The sequence below is a fragment of the Ranitomeya imitator genome, chromosome 5, assembly GCF_032444005.1.
Source record: "Ranitomeya imitator isolate aRanImi1 chromosome 5, aRanImi1.pri, whole genome shotgun sequence".
Taxonomy (NCBI): domain Eukaryota; kingdom Metazoa; phylum Chordata; class Amphibia; order Anura; family Dendrobatidae; genus Ranitomeya; species Ranitomeya imitator.
In genome coordinates, this window is record NC_091286.1 from 266450107 (window position 1) to 266466919 (window position 16813).

The 16813-nt window shown below is 44.0% G+C and overlaps 1 protein-coding gene across 1 annotated transcript in view; it reads right to left on the reverse strand.

The window, feature by feature from the left end:
• Positions 1 to 11095, reverse strand: part of TRAF3IP2 (TRAF3 interacting protein 2) — a 63666-nt gene extending 52571 nt beyond the window's left edge. The window contains exon 1 of the mRNA XM_069726146.1: positions 10960 to 11095. The gene's annotated coding sequence lies outside the window, so the exon portion shown is untranslated. The remainder of the gene's footprint in view (positions 1 to 10959) is intronic.
• Positions 11096 to 16813: the final 5718 nt, after the last annotated feature.

The window sequence follows — 16813 nt, forward strand, 5'->3', positions numbered from 1 at the left end:
GGATGCCGATGAGGCCATTGACTTTAACCCCTTCACCCCGAGCCTGTTTTCACCTTGATCAGGCCAAATTTTACAATTCTGACTAGTGCCAAAAACATAAAAAATTTCGACAATTATTTGTAAAAATATCAGAATTTTGGCAGAAATTTTACAATTTTTAAACTTTACATTTTTATGCCCTTAAACCGGAGAGTTATGTCACAAAATAGTTAACCCCTTAACGCCCGAAACTTTTTCGGTTTTGCATTTTCGTTTTTTGCTCCCCTTCTCAGAGCCACAGCTTTATTTTTCCGTCAATATGGCCATGTGAGGGCTTGTTTTTTGCGGGATGAGTTGTACTTTTGAACAACACCATTGGTTTTACCATGTTGTGTAACAGAAAACGGGAAAAAAATTCTATGTGATGTGAAATTGCTTAAAAGTGCAATCTCACACTTGTTTTTTGATTGGCTTTTTACTAGGTTCACTAAATGCTAAAACCGACCTGCCATTATGATTCTCCAGGTCAGGACAAGTTCATATAATAGTTAATAATAATAGTTAATAATAGTTGTAATGATGCATACGGGATGTTCTTGTTAGGGCGGACATTGGTGATCCCAAACCCAAACTAACTCAACGCTTTTTACAAACGCCAAAGATGGGCACCTTCCCCTGCTTACAATGCCATCAGTGTTATAACGTTATGAGGGGTAATGTTTTTTATCACCCCCATTCAGGGAAGACGTATAATATTAGGGACTTTTTCACATGCGATACTAGGTACGTGATTTATCTGATTAAATGTCCTTGCTGTCTGGCTTATATTGGCGAAACAACTCAACCTATTAAGGACAGATTCTCTAAGCATAAATCGACTATACGTTGTAAAAATCTCCTTCTATCATTGCCTGCACATTTTCATGCAGCGGGCCACAATGTTTCCCAACTTAAATTCTAGGTAGTGGAACATATACCTATTCCAAGAAGAGGGGGTGATAGGATTCGGATGCTTAAACAGAGGGAAGCATTCTGGATTCATGAACTACAAACTCTTAGCCCCAAAGGTTTGAACAGGGAATACGATTTGATGTCTTTTTCATGAATTATGTTAACCCTTGCTTACTATAGCTATCAATCTGTCTATATTAGAGAAGTCAGTTTGTCCTATATATATGTTTATTCCACTCTATGATATTAAGTACTAATTCTGTTGTTCCTCTTCACAGAGTCGATTATACTGAAAATCTACTTCCAAATATCTGCTTGGTCCCTTCCATGGATATCTCTTTCCCTATCCGACTGCTAGGATCTTAGTTCACAAACATCACTTATTTTCATCTTTAATAATGATCATTTTATTACAACACCAAGAGTATGCAGCAATGCACACTTTGTTATGTATTATTACCACTCCGGGTAATTTGGAACGCACGCCTTTGTTAGCGTGGGACAGTGGAACGCAAACTCCCCATTTGGAGTCTGGTGGAACGCACATGACGCACTTCCGGTCGCCGAAGCACAGACAGCAATGCATCTATCCACGTCACCAGTGGCCAGTGTCAGGCAGCTGCTACAAAGGCAAATAAAATAATGGGATGCATTAAAAGAGGCATGGATGCTCATGAGGAGAACATAATTTTACCTCAATACAAGTCACTAGTTCGACCACACTTAGAATACTGTGTACAGTTCTGGTCTCCGGTGTATAAGAAAGACATAGCTGAACTAGAGCGGGTGCAGAGAAGAGCGACCAAGGTTATTAGTGGACTGGGGGGTCTGCAATACCAAGGTAGGTTATTACACTTGGAGCTATTTAGTTTGGAAAAACGAAGACTAAGGGGTGATCTTATTTTAATGTATAAATATATGAGGGGACAGTACAAAGACATTTCTGATGATCTTTTTAATCATAGACCTGAGACAGGGATGCAGCGCCCCAGAGACCTGGTCGTTGCAGTAGTATCGCTCTGCCACTAAGGGGAGTGATGGTACATCTGATGGCAATAAAGGAGTTCATCTGACCAGGTATCACCAGCACACATTATACTTCACACTCCGGCCACTAGGGGGAGCAAAAGGTTCTATTTATTAGGCCACTCCTCACACTGGTAAAACTAGGGGTTGGATAGAAAGTTAGACAGAAGCTGACTGGGTTTTGTTCAGGCAACATCCCGTGGCAGGGGGTGTTGCGGGAGGAAGATTCAGGGGGGTCCCTGTCAGGCGTGGGAACCTAGCAGGCACCTAGCGACAAGGATAGAACGTTACGGAGCCGCGCCTGCGCTATCTGCGGTGGCATCCAAAGAAAAGACACGAAGCGAAGGATATTGTGGACAGTGAGAAACGAGATCAAAGCACAAAGGAGAGCCAGTAGGAGTCGTGCCCGGAGAACGGCAACATCCTACTGAGGCGCGTAGCCGGTGCCCGGAACACCGAGGAAGTAACTGACTTTATGCCTTACTTCAAATACCGCAGGACAGTTAATTATAGGTTGGCTGTCTACCTTACATCACCTAAGCAGACATAGGGGGCAACGCGTGGAGAAGGGCATCTCTAGGGTCCCGGAAGAGCTCCGAGCCTTCCCGTCAATCGGGTGCGTCCTAGCTATAACAAACCTGGGGGACGGAGAATAGAAAGAACGAGAAAGAACTAGAAAGAACTGGAAAGAACGAGAACAGAAGTTGTGAGGACTATCCCGAATGCTCAGCAGGGAAGCACTACAACACACAGGCGCTAGTGGTAGGCAACGATTTCCACTTGCAAAGGGAACTCTGGATGTGCCTTCGGATCGGCCGGTCTCAGACAGCCCTGTTAACTGTGCTCTGGATTGAGGATCCTGAAGTCACCAGTAAAGAGGTAAAGAGACTGCAACCCTGTGTCCTCGTTATTGTCTGCACCTCACATCATCACCACCTACACTACTGGGAAGCCCTGGGGACTCACTTCACCTGTGGGAAGGTATACCATCTAGCTGCCATCACATCACCCCAGTGGACCCCAAGCAGCGTCGGTCTCCCTGACCGAATACCACAGGTGGCGTCACAAAACCTTGACAGACTTGCATCACCTTTCATTGGACGCCCCTTAGCAGGGTCACGGACCGGGTCCAGCCACCGTGACAACCCCAGAACTGAGACAGAGAGGACCGGTACCGAGTAACCTGTGGCCCTGTGTCTGGGGGCGCTCCAGGGACAAGGGGGCATCCTCTACGTCAGGAGGAAAGAAGGTTTAAGCATAATAACAGACACGGGTTCTTTACTGTAAGAGCAGTGAGACTATGGAACTCTCTGCCATATGATGTTGTAATGAGTAATTCATTACTTAAATTTAAGAGGGGATTGGATGCCTTTCTGGAAAAGCATAATGTTACAGGTTATATATACTAGATTCCTTGATAGGGCGTTGAACCAGGGAACTAGTCTGATTGCCGTATGTGGAGTCGGGAAGGAATTTTTTTCCCCCAGTGTGGAGCTTACTATTTGCCACATGTGTTTTTTTTTTTGCTTCCTCTGGATCAACATGTTAGGGCATGTTAGGTTACGCTATGGGTTGAACTAGATGGACTTAAAGTCTTCCTTCAACCTTAATAACTATGTTACTATGTTACCTCTGCTGCGCGCACTCCAATGACTCCCACTAAGTACACAGACTGGCAGCATAAAAACAGCAGACTAGGTCCAGATCACCTACGGTGGGCGCTTCACCTCATAATCTATCCTCCACTGTCACCACTGGTAAGCATTGATCTTATCTTTTCCGGATTTAAGGTATTACATGTCCACCTAATTATATTGATTTCTACAATAGACGGTGTATATACGGATTACCGGATCCCCCACCCCATTTACAAGATCCCCAATTATAAGTGATAGGTAATTATTAACCCTTTATATATATTAATGTGGTATTACCTTGATGATTGAATCACCTACTAAATACGAGAGGACATATTGACTATATATGTTCTCTCCTATAATAGGACATCCTATGAATACTATAATTATAATTACAATGATCCACTGAATTCTGATACAAAAACAAAGTGAAACAGTCGGGTAGGCTCTTTTTCTTTTCTTTATATGTTTAATTTTTATGTTTATTTGACATCCTCCTTTATTTTTTGCAATTATGTTACATGATATGGAGAATTGAGGTGATATCTATTACAATGATGTTGAATTGTATGTATATATTTATAGTACACTGAGGAAGGTCAAGGTGTGACCGAAACGTTTGGACTGTACCACTACTGGATCTTATTAAAATACAGTTTCATTCAAGAACCTTTGAGTGCCAAGTTTTTTTGCTTATTAATTACAAGTTCATAGACACCGAACATGTCTAGATTCTTTCATATCTAAGTGGTGAAAAAAAATTCCAAACTTTGTTAAAAAAAATAAAATTGATCAATTTTCTGATACCCATAGCGTCTCAATGAATTTATCTGGATGTATGGTGAGCACCTTTGAAACCCCAGGCACATCACATAATTTTATAAGGTTGAGCCGTGAAAATTGGGAGAAAAAAAATAACATTTTCCCACAGAATGTTCTTTTAGCCCCAATTTTTTTATTTTCACAAAGGTAACAGGAGAAAATGGGCCTCCAAATCCGTTGTGCAATTTTGATTGAGTTCTATGTTACCCCGAATGTGGTGGGAAACTATTGGTTGGACACGCTGCTGAGCTCCAAAAGGAAGAAGTGCCGTTTTGGAGTGCAGACTTTGATGGAATGGTCTGCTGGTATCATGTTGTGTTTGGGGAGCCCCTGATGTGCCTAAACAGAGGAAGCCCCCACAAGTGACCTTATTTTGGAAACTACACCCCTCAAGGAATTTATATAGACTTGAGGTGAGCACTTTGAACCCTCAGGTGTTTCACAAAATTTTGAATTGTGAAAATGAAATAATTTGATTGCACCCCACAAATGTTGTTTTAGCCCCATATTTTTCTCATTTTCACAAGGGTAGCAGAAGAAAATGGACCCCAAAATTTGTTGTGCACTTTCTACTGAGTACAACAATTACTCTGAAAATTCCTTATCGTTCCCTAACTACACCATCTGACAGCTATTGTATTTTTTTTTTCGCTCTGCTTCCTGTGTGATGACGCTTTGGCTATCGTAGCGTATGCTGGGCTACTCAAATGAAGCCAATCAGAGCAGGCTACGGTCACTGTCACAGCCTCTCCCTGAAACAAAGGGTTATCAGTGACGCTTGTTTCAGGGGTGGTGTTGTCCCTGCTGTGTCCCTCATGCGCTGTCTCCCCTGTGCGATGTGCGGTCTTCCCTATGTGAGCTTTGTTGTCTGCTTAAATGAATAGTAATAAGACGGGAACAGAGTGGTGTCACTATACCTGGCAGAGTTGAGTGATGCTATTTTTGGGGCAGTGGCAGTTTACCGCATAGACGAGTAGTGACACTGTTCTGTTCCTGGCTAAGCTGAGAACCGAGTGCACATTGCACAGGTGAGACAGAGCACGGGGAATACAATAGGGTCAGTACTGCCCTGAAACGAGTGTCACTGATCAGCTTTGTTTCATGGAAAGGGGCAGAGGCTGTAACAGTGACCACAGCCTCTGCCCCCTGCTCTGATGACGCTTCACCTTCAGGGAGGGAGCAGGGGATTTGACGGCAACCGCAGCCTCTGCCCCCTGCTCTGATGACACTTCGTTTGAGTATCCCAGGATAAGCATACTCAAACGAATCATCATCACACAGGTAGTAGAGAAAAAATATACAATAGCTGTTAAAGGGAGTCTGTCACCCCAAAATTTGAGAATGAGCTGTGGCCACCGGCATCGTGGGCTTATCTACAGCATTCTGTAATGCTGTAGATAAGCCCCCAATGTAACCTGAAAGATAAGAAAAACGAGTTAGATTATACTCACCCAGGGGCGGTCCCGGTTCGGTTTGGGTCCAATGGGTGTCGCTGTCCGGGTCCAGCGCCTCCCATCCTCATGCGATGACGGTTTCTTCTTTTCTTCCTGCCGCGGCTGCTGCACAGGTGTACTTTATCTGCCCTGTTGAGGGCAGAGCAAAGTACTGCAGTGCGCAGGTGCCGGGCCTCTCTGACCTCTCCCGCAGCATGAAGACAAGAAGAGGACGTCATCGTAAGAAGATGGGAGGCCCCGGACCGGACCGCCCACCCAGGTGAGTATAATCTAACCTCTTTTTCTCATCTTTTAGGATACATCGAGGCTTATCTACAGCACTACAGAATGCTGTAGATAAGCCCCTGATGCTGGTGGGCTTAGCTCACCTTCGATTTTGGGGGTGATAGGTTCCCTTTATCTCAAAACTGAAAATAAAGATTATACACAACCACAACATGGATTTCATCAACCCAGGTAACATTGTAATCAGTGTAACGGCGCTGACCTGACAGTGTCTGTAGGTCAGGCATGTCAAACACATGTCCCGCGGGCCACATGCGGCCCTTTACAGGCATATCTGCGGCCCGCACAAAAGTCTCAAACTTTGTCTCTAAACACAAAGTTTGAGACTTTTGTGCGGGCCACAGATGCTCAAAACTTCACGATCAGCACTTCCGGCTCTTCATTCATTGGCCGATATCCCTGCATATGACCTACTTACGTGATCAGCAGCCGACCAACTAGCTCCGTGTCAATCCATGACGTGTGTACTTTGGTCGGCTGCTGATCACGTAAGCAGGTCATATGCAGGGATATGGGCCAATGAATGACGACCCGGAAGTGCTGATCGTGAGTTTTGTACATCTGCGGCTCGCGTGGCTGCTGATCACGTCCTAAGTCAGGAAGGCTGAGAGTGACTGTGACCGAGGAAGAAGGGACCCACTGCCGCACAGGCAAAGTCCAAGTAAGTGAGTGGCCCTCCTGTATGTAACAGTACCATTAACCCCTTCACGACCTTTGACGCCACGTAGGCGTCATGGAAGTTGGTGCCAATCCGACCCATGACGCCTATGTGGCGTCATGGAAAGATCGCGTCCTTGCAGATCGGGTGAAAGGGTTAACTCCAATTTCACCCGATCTGCAGGGACAGGGGGAGTGGTAGTACAGCCCAGGGGGGGTGGCTTCACCCCCCCCCCCCCCGGTGGCTACGATTGCTCTGATTGGCTGTTGAAAGTGAAACTGCCAATCAGAGTGATTTGTAATATTTCACCTATTATAACTGGTGAAATATTACAATCCAGCCATGGCCGACGCTGCAATATCATCGGCCACGGCTGGAAACACTGATGTGACCCCCCCCCCCACCCCACCGATCGCCCCCAAGCCACCGATCAGTCCTGCACACTGCCCCGCTCCCCTCCGTCCTGTGCTCCGCTCCCCCGTGCTCCAATCCCACCCCCTGTGCTCCGATACAACCCCCCTGCACTCCGATCCACCCCCGGTGCTCCGATCCACCCCCATGCTCCATTCCACCCCCCCCATGCTCCCCCCCACCCCATCATACTTACCGATCCTCCCGGGATCCGTCCGTCTTCTCCATGGGCGCCGCCATCTTCCAAAATGGCGGGCACATGCGCAGTGCGCCCGCCGAATCTGCCGGCCGATTCGTGCATTTTGATCACTGAGATATAAGCTATCACAGTGATCAAAATAAAAAAAAATAGTAAATGACCCCCACCCTTTGTCACCCCCATAGATAGGGACAATAATAAAATAAATAATTTTTTTTTCCACTAAGGTTGGGGTTGGGGTTAGGGTTTCGATAGGTGCACGTGTATTCTGGTCCTCTGCGGATTTTTCCGCAGTGGATTTATGGCGGATTTACAGCGGTTTTTCTGCGCATTTCACTGCGGTTTTACAACTGCGGTTTTCTATTGGAGCAGTTGTAAAACCGCTGTGGAATCCGCAGAAAGAAGTGACATGCTGCGGAATGTAAACCGCTGCGTTTCCGTGCAGTTTTTCTGCAGCATGTGTACAGCGATTTTTGTTTCCCATAGGTTTACATTGAACTGTAAACTCATGGGAAACTGCTGCGGATCTGCAGCGTTTTCCGCAGCGTGTGCACATACCTTTAGAATTAGGCTATGTGCACACGGTGCGGATTTGGCTTTGGATCCGCAGCGGATTGGCCGCTGCGGATTCGCAGCAGTGTACCATCACGTTTACAGTACCATGTAAACCTATGGAAAACCAAATCCGCTGTGCCCATGGTGCGGAAAATACCGCGCGGAAACGCTGCATTGTATTTTCCGCAGCATGTTAATTCTTTGTGCGGATTCCGCAGCGTTTTACACCTTCTCCTCAATAGGAATCCGCAGGTGAAATCCGCACAAAAAACACTGGAAATCCGCGGTAAATCGCAGTGCCTTTTACCCGCGGATTTTTCAAAAATGGTGCGGAAAAATTTCTTCTCAGAGAACAAGGCTGACTGATCACCACTTATCATCTTTGATCAAAGTAGGCACTGCGTTGTCATTCCAGCCTGATATACCAACAATTGTTAGCACAAAGAGGTGTCAAGCCTCAGGACAAAACGCTAATGATTGAAAAAAATGATAGCAAATAAATGTTTAGTTTTTAATTGCTGTATTTTTGTTAAATATATTAGTTGCTGTTGCGCACTGCAAATATATGTTGCTGTTACATATTACTACTTCATATCTTGTTTTCATTGACTGCTGTTAAAATACGTGTGTGACATTAGCTGCTGTGTGCGGCCCTCGCAACAACCTCTTGTTACTCATGTGGCCCTCGGGATACCCTGAGTTTGACATGCCTGCTGTAGGTTACTGTGCACAATCCTGCTGACTGGTTACTTTAATTTGTTACATTTAGAATAGAATACAGGGAAAAAAAAGCATAGCAAGAATAGAAGGAAATAATCTAGAAATAAAAAGATAAAACATATATAAAAAAGGAGTACGGTATATAAATATTTGGCAAAAAAAAAGTACTAAAAGGACAACAGTAAAAACAATTTAGGAGCGCCCGCAACTAAATTCTGCTGATCATAATTCTATGAAAAAGAAAAAAAAACTAGTAAAAATACAATAATTTTCCACTAAAATTCTGAAATTACTATTACTAGACGGACGTCAATGAAAAAATAATTACTGAGCACTAGTGATGAGTGAATATACTCGTTACTTCAAATTTCCCGAGCATGCTCGGGTGTCCTCCGAGAATTTATGACAGCTCGGAGATTTAGTTTTCATTGCGGCAGCTGAATGATTTACAGCTACTAGTCAGCTTGATTACAGGTGGGGATTCCCTAGCAACCAGGCAACCCCCACATGTACTTATGCTGGCTAACAGATGTAAATCATTCAGCGGCGATGAAAACGAAATCTCCGAGCACTAAAAAAATACTCGGAGGACACCCGAGCATGCTCGGGAAATCTCGAGTAACTAGTATATTTACTCATCACTACTGAGCACCCGCAATTATCTGACCCATTTTTATGGTATTTTTGTACTTTTTACATTTTACTATCTGAGGCTAATTTCCGATTATATTTTAGTAAAAGAATGCTGTAGATAAGCCCCTGATGCTGGTGGGCTTAGCTCACCTTCGATTTTGGGGGTGACAGGTTCCCTTTAAGACTGCCGTCACACTAGCAGTATTTGGTCAGTATTTTACATCAGTATTTATAAGCCAAAACCAGGAGTGGGTGATAAATCCAGAAGTTGTGCATATGTTTCTATTATACTTTTCCTCTGATTGTTCCACTCCTGGTTTTGGCTTATAAATACTGATGTAAAATACTGACCAAATACTGCTAGTGTGACGGCAGCCAAAATCAAAGGGATTTATAAAAAAAAAATAAAAAAAGCAGCACACTGATTAAATAAGAGAAAAGTGGAGGACTCTATTAACCCATGTGGCAACATTTCGGTTCCATATCAGAGAAATAATAATAATAATCTTTATTTTTATATAGTGCCAACATATTCCGCAGCGCTTTACAGTTTTGCACACATTATCATCACTGTACTTGATGGGGCTCACAATCTAAACCCGGAGTAAACCCATGCAAAACACGGAGATAACATACAGACTCCTTGCAGATGTTGTCCTTGGTGGGATTTGAACCCAGGTCTCCAGCACTGCAGTGCTATCCACTGAGCACGGTAGCAATGTTCTGTTTTGGATCTGAAATGTTGCCACATGGGCAACAATAAGGCCGGAGTCACACATGCGAGAAACACGTCCGTTTCTCGCATGTGAACAGCAAGCTCTGGCGCCGGAACTTCGGAGCGGAGCGTGCGGCCGCATAGGAACACATGGAGCCGCACGCTCCGCTCCGAAGTGCCTGCACCATTCACATGCGAGACACGGACGTGCTTCTCGCATGTGTGACTCCGGCCTTAGTCAGAGTACTGTATGTATTATATATATATATATATATATATATATATATATATATATATATATATATATATATATATATAATTTACACCATATATACAGGACAAGAGACGTATACATAGCTCCATAATACATAGAGCGGTATATATACCATATAGTGTGTAGAGATATAGTGTAGTGTGTAGAGATATAGTGTGGATTCCACCCTATCCACAATACACCAACTGCAGATATAAAGCAGACATGTGGGAAATGAAATGGTATTCATTATCTATTTCCTGTGATATATCTATGTTTAAAGGCATAAAAATGTAAAGTTTGAAAATTGCAAAACTTTGCCAAAATTTTCTGAAATAAATGCAAACAATTTCATCCTAAATTTACCAGTATCATGCAAAAACGCCTAGTGTGAACTTAGGATAAAAAACCTCCAGCAATTTACATATCACTTTTATTACTGGTGTTACTCCTGTAATTTGACCCTGCACATTACACAGAGCCCTTTCCTCTCAGGTTTAACCGTCTAAATCCCATATGTCAGGGATTCCATGTTCCCATGCATATTTCTGGGCCTTGCACGCCTCACTATTGCTAGCTGGACCCCAAGGCTGTGCTGCTGACAGGAATATTACTCCATAACTACAGGAGACCCCGCCGCCCCCACAGCCCATGTTCTTACCTCAGTGATTACTCTCCCGGCCTGGTCTATCTGTACAGCCCTACAGTCTATGCAGGCAGGTCAGAACCAGGAAGAGGAACTGCTGCTGCCTGTAATGTCTCACCACTCCTCCTCTGTGAGGTAAGAGGCCTCAGTGATTCCTGGAAGAGCAAAGCATTCTCGTCACCGAGAAAAATAAACTGTTCCTATGTTATTAATGATGCAAACATGTATTATTTTTTCCTGCTGATTTTGTTGCCCTATAGATAATTCAATGAGAAGAGACACCGTGCTGCATTTAATAAGAGACCACAAAGATGCATCACAAAATGGCGCTATAATAAAGCCCCGTGTATATAGACTCAGTCATATTTGGTTGTAAACATTAAAATAATATCTTTCTGCATAAGTAGAGAAGGACTCGGCCCTCTGAGCTAGTGCGGAGTTCTGCCTTACTGCATTCTGAATGGAGTGGAAACTACTTCAGCACCCAGTTACATAGTGCAGCCATTTTTTGTCTAGTTATCTTTCTGCAGCATTTTTTAAAGGGAACCTGACATGTCAAAAAGTAATAACCTGTAGATATGGGGTTAATATGCAGGTTTAGGGTGCGTGTCCACGTTCCGTAATGACTGCGCTTTGGACGGAGCAGAAACCCCGCCCCCCTTTGTACGCGTGGTGATTCCGGATGTGTTCATTGCCCACTTTCGGAATCTCTGCACCCCATACATAGGGCCCTGTGATTTACCTTGTGGCGACGGAGCGTCGCCACAAGGTAAACAGACATGCTGCGTTCTAAAAAGACGAGCCGCATGTCCGTAAACGCAGGGCTGCCGGATGCGTGTTTGCATGCATAGTGGAGATGGGATTTCATAAAATCCCCTCCACTATGCTGTAACATCTGGAAGCTGCGGCTGTACACCGCAGCTAAGGCTACTTTCACACTAGCGTCGTATGACGCACGTCGCAATGCGTCTCTGCAATGCGACCTGCCACAGTCACCAGACCTGAACCCAATCGAGATGGTTTGGGGTGAGCTGGACCGCAGAGTCAAAGCAAAAGGACCAACAAGTGCTAAGCATCTCTGGGAACTCCTTAAAGATTGTTGGAAGACCATTTCCAGTGACTACCTCTTGAAGCTCATCAAGAGAATGCCAAGAGTGTGCAAAGCAGTCATCAAAGCAAAAAGTGGCTACTTTGAAGAACCTAGAATATAAGACATAATTTCAGTTGTTTCACACTTTTTTGTTAAGTATATAATTCCACATGTGTTAATTCATAGTTATGATGCCTTCAGTGTGAATGTACAATTTTCATATACATGAAAATACAGAAAAATCTTTAAATGAGAAGGTGTGTCCAAACTTTTGGTCTGCATTGTAGATCTATACATAGATCTATACATAGATAATATCTATCGATCTATCTGTAATCTATCTATCTAGCTCATTCCTTCTATCTATTATATCTATAATTATCTCATTCCTTCTATCTATCGATAGATAGATGGAAGGAATGGGAGATAGATAGATAGAAGGAATGAGATATATAGATATATGAATAGATATCTCTATCTCATTCCTTCTATCCATCCCATATCTATCTATCTATCTATCTATCTACCGTATATACTCGAGTATAAGCCGACCCGAGTATAAGCCGACCCCCCCTAATTTTGCCACAAAAAACTGGGAAAACTTATTGACTCGAGTATAAGCCTAGGGTGGAAATGCAGCATTTACCGGTGAATTTCCCCCATACTCTGGAACTCTCTACCCCAACACATCAGACTTGCGCCTACCATAGAAACCTTCAAAAAGAACCTGAAGACTCATCTCTTCCGACAAGCCTACAGCCTGCAGTGATCCTCAACCTACTGAACAGCCGCACAGCCAGCTCTTCCCTCTCCTAGTGTATCCTCACCCACCCCCTGCAGACTGTGAGCCCTCGCGGGCAGGGTCCTCCCTCCTTATGTACTCGTGTGCCTTGTTATCTGCTCATGTTTAATGTATTTGTCTATATTTGCCCCGTATTCACATGTAAAGCGCCATGGAATAAATGGCGCTATAAAAATGTATAATAATAATAATAATTTCAAAAATAAAAATACATCATTATTTCCCCATAGCTGTGCCATATAGTGCTCTGCACCGTTCATTATTTCCCCATATCTGTGCCATATAGTGCTCTGCACCGTTCAAATTGCCCCATATATGCTCTGCACCGTTCATATTGCCCCATATCTGTGCCATATACCGTAGTGCTCTGCACCATTCATATTTCCCCATATCTGTGCCCCATATAGTGCTCTGCACCGTTCATATTGCCCCATATCTGTGCCCCATATATGCTCTGCACCGTTCATTTTTGTCCCATAGCTGTGTCCCATACAGTGCTCTGCACTTTTCATTATTGCACCATAGCTGTGCCCCATACAGTGCTCTGCACTGTTCATTATTGCCCCATATCTGTGCCCCATATATGCTCTGCACCGTTCATTTTGTCCCATAGCTGTGCCCCATACAGTGCTCTGCACTGTTCATTTTGTCCCATAGCTGTGCCCCATATAGTGCTCTGCACCGTTCATTTTGTCCCATAGCTGTGCCCCATACAGTGCTCTGCACTGTTCATTTTGTCCCATAGCTGTGCCCCATATAGTGCTCTGCACCGTTCATTTTGTCCCATAGCTGTGCCCCATATAGTGCTCTGCACCGTTCATTTTGTCCCATAGCTGTGCCCCATATAGTGCTCTGCACTGTTCATTCTTGCCCCATAGCTGTGCCCCATATATGCTCTGCACTGTTCATTGTTCCCCATACAGTGCTCTGCACCGTTCATATTGCCCCATAGATGCTCCACATAAATCTGTGCTGCTGCTGCAATAAAAAAAAAAAATGCCATACTCACCTCTCTTGATTGCAGCTCCCAGCGTCCGGTCCCAGCGTCTCTCCGCACTGACTGATCAGGCAGAGGGCGCCGCGCACAGTCAGAGCGCAGATAGACGCCGGGAAGATTTAGCGGCGCCTGGCGGCTGGAACGTGGACAGGTGAATATGACATACTTACCTGGTCCCAGCGATCCTGGCGCTCCCCACCTGTCCCACGGTCTTCTGTGCTGCAGCCTCTTCCTCTATCAGCGGTCTCCGGCACCGCTGATTAGAGAAATGAATAGGCGGCTCCACCCCTGTGGGAGGTGGAGCCGCCTATTCATTTTTCTAATGAGCGGTCCCACGTGACCGCTGAAGAGGGGAAGAAGCTGCAGCACAGAAGACCGTGGGACGGCAGGGGGAGCTCCAGGATCGCTGGGACTAGGTAAGTATACCTCAGGCCCTCTCCCCCTCACCCGCCGACCCCACCGCTACCGTGACTCGAATATAAGCCGAGAGGGGCACTTTCAGCCCAAAAATTTGGGCTGAAAATCTCGGCTTATACTCGAGTATATACGGTATCTATCTATCTATCTATCTATCTATCTATCTATCTATCTATCTGTCTATCTATCTATCCCATTCCTTCTATCTATCTTTAGATAGAAGGAATGGGATAGATAGATAGATAGATAGATAGATAGATAGATAGATAGATAGATAGATAGATAGATAGATAGATCTACATATAGATAGATCTATAGATATATGAATAGATAGATCTATGTATCTATCCATAGATATATGTATGGATAGATATGTCTATGGATAGATGTAGATGGATATATGGTTAGTTAAGCTACTTTCACACATCAGTTTTTTTCCATCAGTCAGGATCCGGTGAATTTTTGAAAAAACTGATCCTTTGCAAATAGTGAAAAACTGATGCAACTGATCCGATTTTTTGAGAGAGAGAAGGGAAAATGTGCATGATTTGAATGGAAAAATGCATGAAAAACCGGATTCGGAGGCCGGATTCATCATTTCCCATCTCAGTTTCATACATTTTTCGCCGGATCAGTCGCTGGGCGTTTTTTCGCCAGACAGAAAAAACGTTCCTCTGTACGTTTTCTTCATCCGCCGGAAACAGCTTTTTTGACGGATCCGGCAAAAAACGGATGAAACGTGTGGCCATCAGGCGCAATCCGGCGCTAATACAACTCTATGAGAAAAAAACTGCGAGAAAAAAAAGGATCCGTTTTTTTCAAAACTCGCCGGATTGTGCCTGACAGCAAAAACCTGATGTGTGAAAGTAGCCAGATAGATATATGGATAGATATATCTATGTATCTATAGATATATCTACCTATAAATATATCTATCGATAGATATAGCCATAGTTATATCTATAGATATAGCCATAGTTATATCTATAGATATAGCCATAGTTATATCTATAGATACATCTATAGATATATCCATAGATATCCATCTATAGATGTATAGATATACCCATAGATATATAATAGCAAGGCCGATGTTGATTAATGAACATGTTTAATAAAAAAATAAAACGGAAAAAAAATGGCGTGGGCACCCGCGCAATTTTGTGCGCCAGAGGGGGGAAGCTGGGGGCCAATATTGGTAGCCTGGGAAGGGGGTAATACCCATGGCCCCTTCCCAGGCTATGAATATCAGCCCACAGCTGTCTGCGTAGCCTTTACTGGCTATTAAAATAGAAAGGCTACGCAGACAGCTGCGGGCCGATATTCATAGCCTAGGGAGGAGCCATGGATATTTGCACCCCCCCCCCCCCGGCTACAAATACCAGCCCCCAGCCGCCCCAGAAATGGTGCATCTGTAAGACAAGACAACAAGATAAAAGCAATTAAAACCAAAAAATCACAACACCCCCTATTGCAATTAGTGTCCATGTGGGTATGATATATGGTACAAAATCATAGCATCCAAAATGGATCCGTATAGGTGCAACTGAGTGCAAAAAAGAGCCAGAGTCAATCAAACATAGAATGCAAAAATGGCATACTCTAATGCATTATTATGGCAGAAAAACATGATATAAATAAATTACATAAATGAGGGCAAAGCGGGCGTCCCCACAAGCCTACAATAACATAGCCATAGATCCAAACACTACACAAGGACAATAAGCCCACCTCCCGTACATGTGCAATCACCCCAAAAGACCTCGAAGAAAATTAGAAGATAGCAGGCTACTGTAATCAGTCTGTCAAAAGTATAAAGGGTCAAATACCCGACAGTGAAGAGCAAAGCCATCAGCTCAAAAGGGGGAGGGAGGTAAAGGGCAAGAGAAAGATGAGATAACACTGGGTTGTGGGAGAGCCCCACGCGTATCGCTGTAAACCAGCTTTGTCATGTAAGGTGACATTAAGCCCGGTTAATAATGGAGAGATGTCAATAAGACGCCTTTCCATTACTAATCTTATAGTAGTGAAAGAGTTAAAAAAAGACAGCCAGAAAAATGTAATTTCACCATACTTACCATACTTGATTGCCTACAAAAAATTAAAAATAATAAACCAACCGTATACTCACTTTCCGCCATAGTCCAATTAATAACGAGTGTCCCAGGACGATCTCCCCTATAGCAGGTTAACTGAGTTCATTGGTCTCACTTTATGGCAAAGCTGCGTGGGAATTTTCCCACACAGCAGTGCCACAAGTGAGAGTAGGAACTATTTCTCAATGAGGCGGAGGTATACAGTGCGGAAGGATACCTTCCGTCATTGTATCCCGCAGCCCCTGGAGAGCGGTCGCATCAGCTGATGTGGCAGCTCTCCACGGGAGATTGTCGTGGGACACATAATAATTGGATATCTGCGGACACAGGGAGTATATTGTTTGTTTTTTATTTCAATATTTTTTACAGGTGAGCAATGGCTTCGGGATCAAGGTGATGGTGAGCGAGTATGTACTCTATGTTGTATGTACTGTATGTCTATATGTATGTACTGACTCCCGGACAGC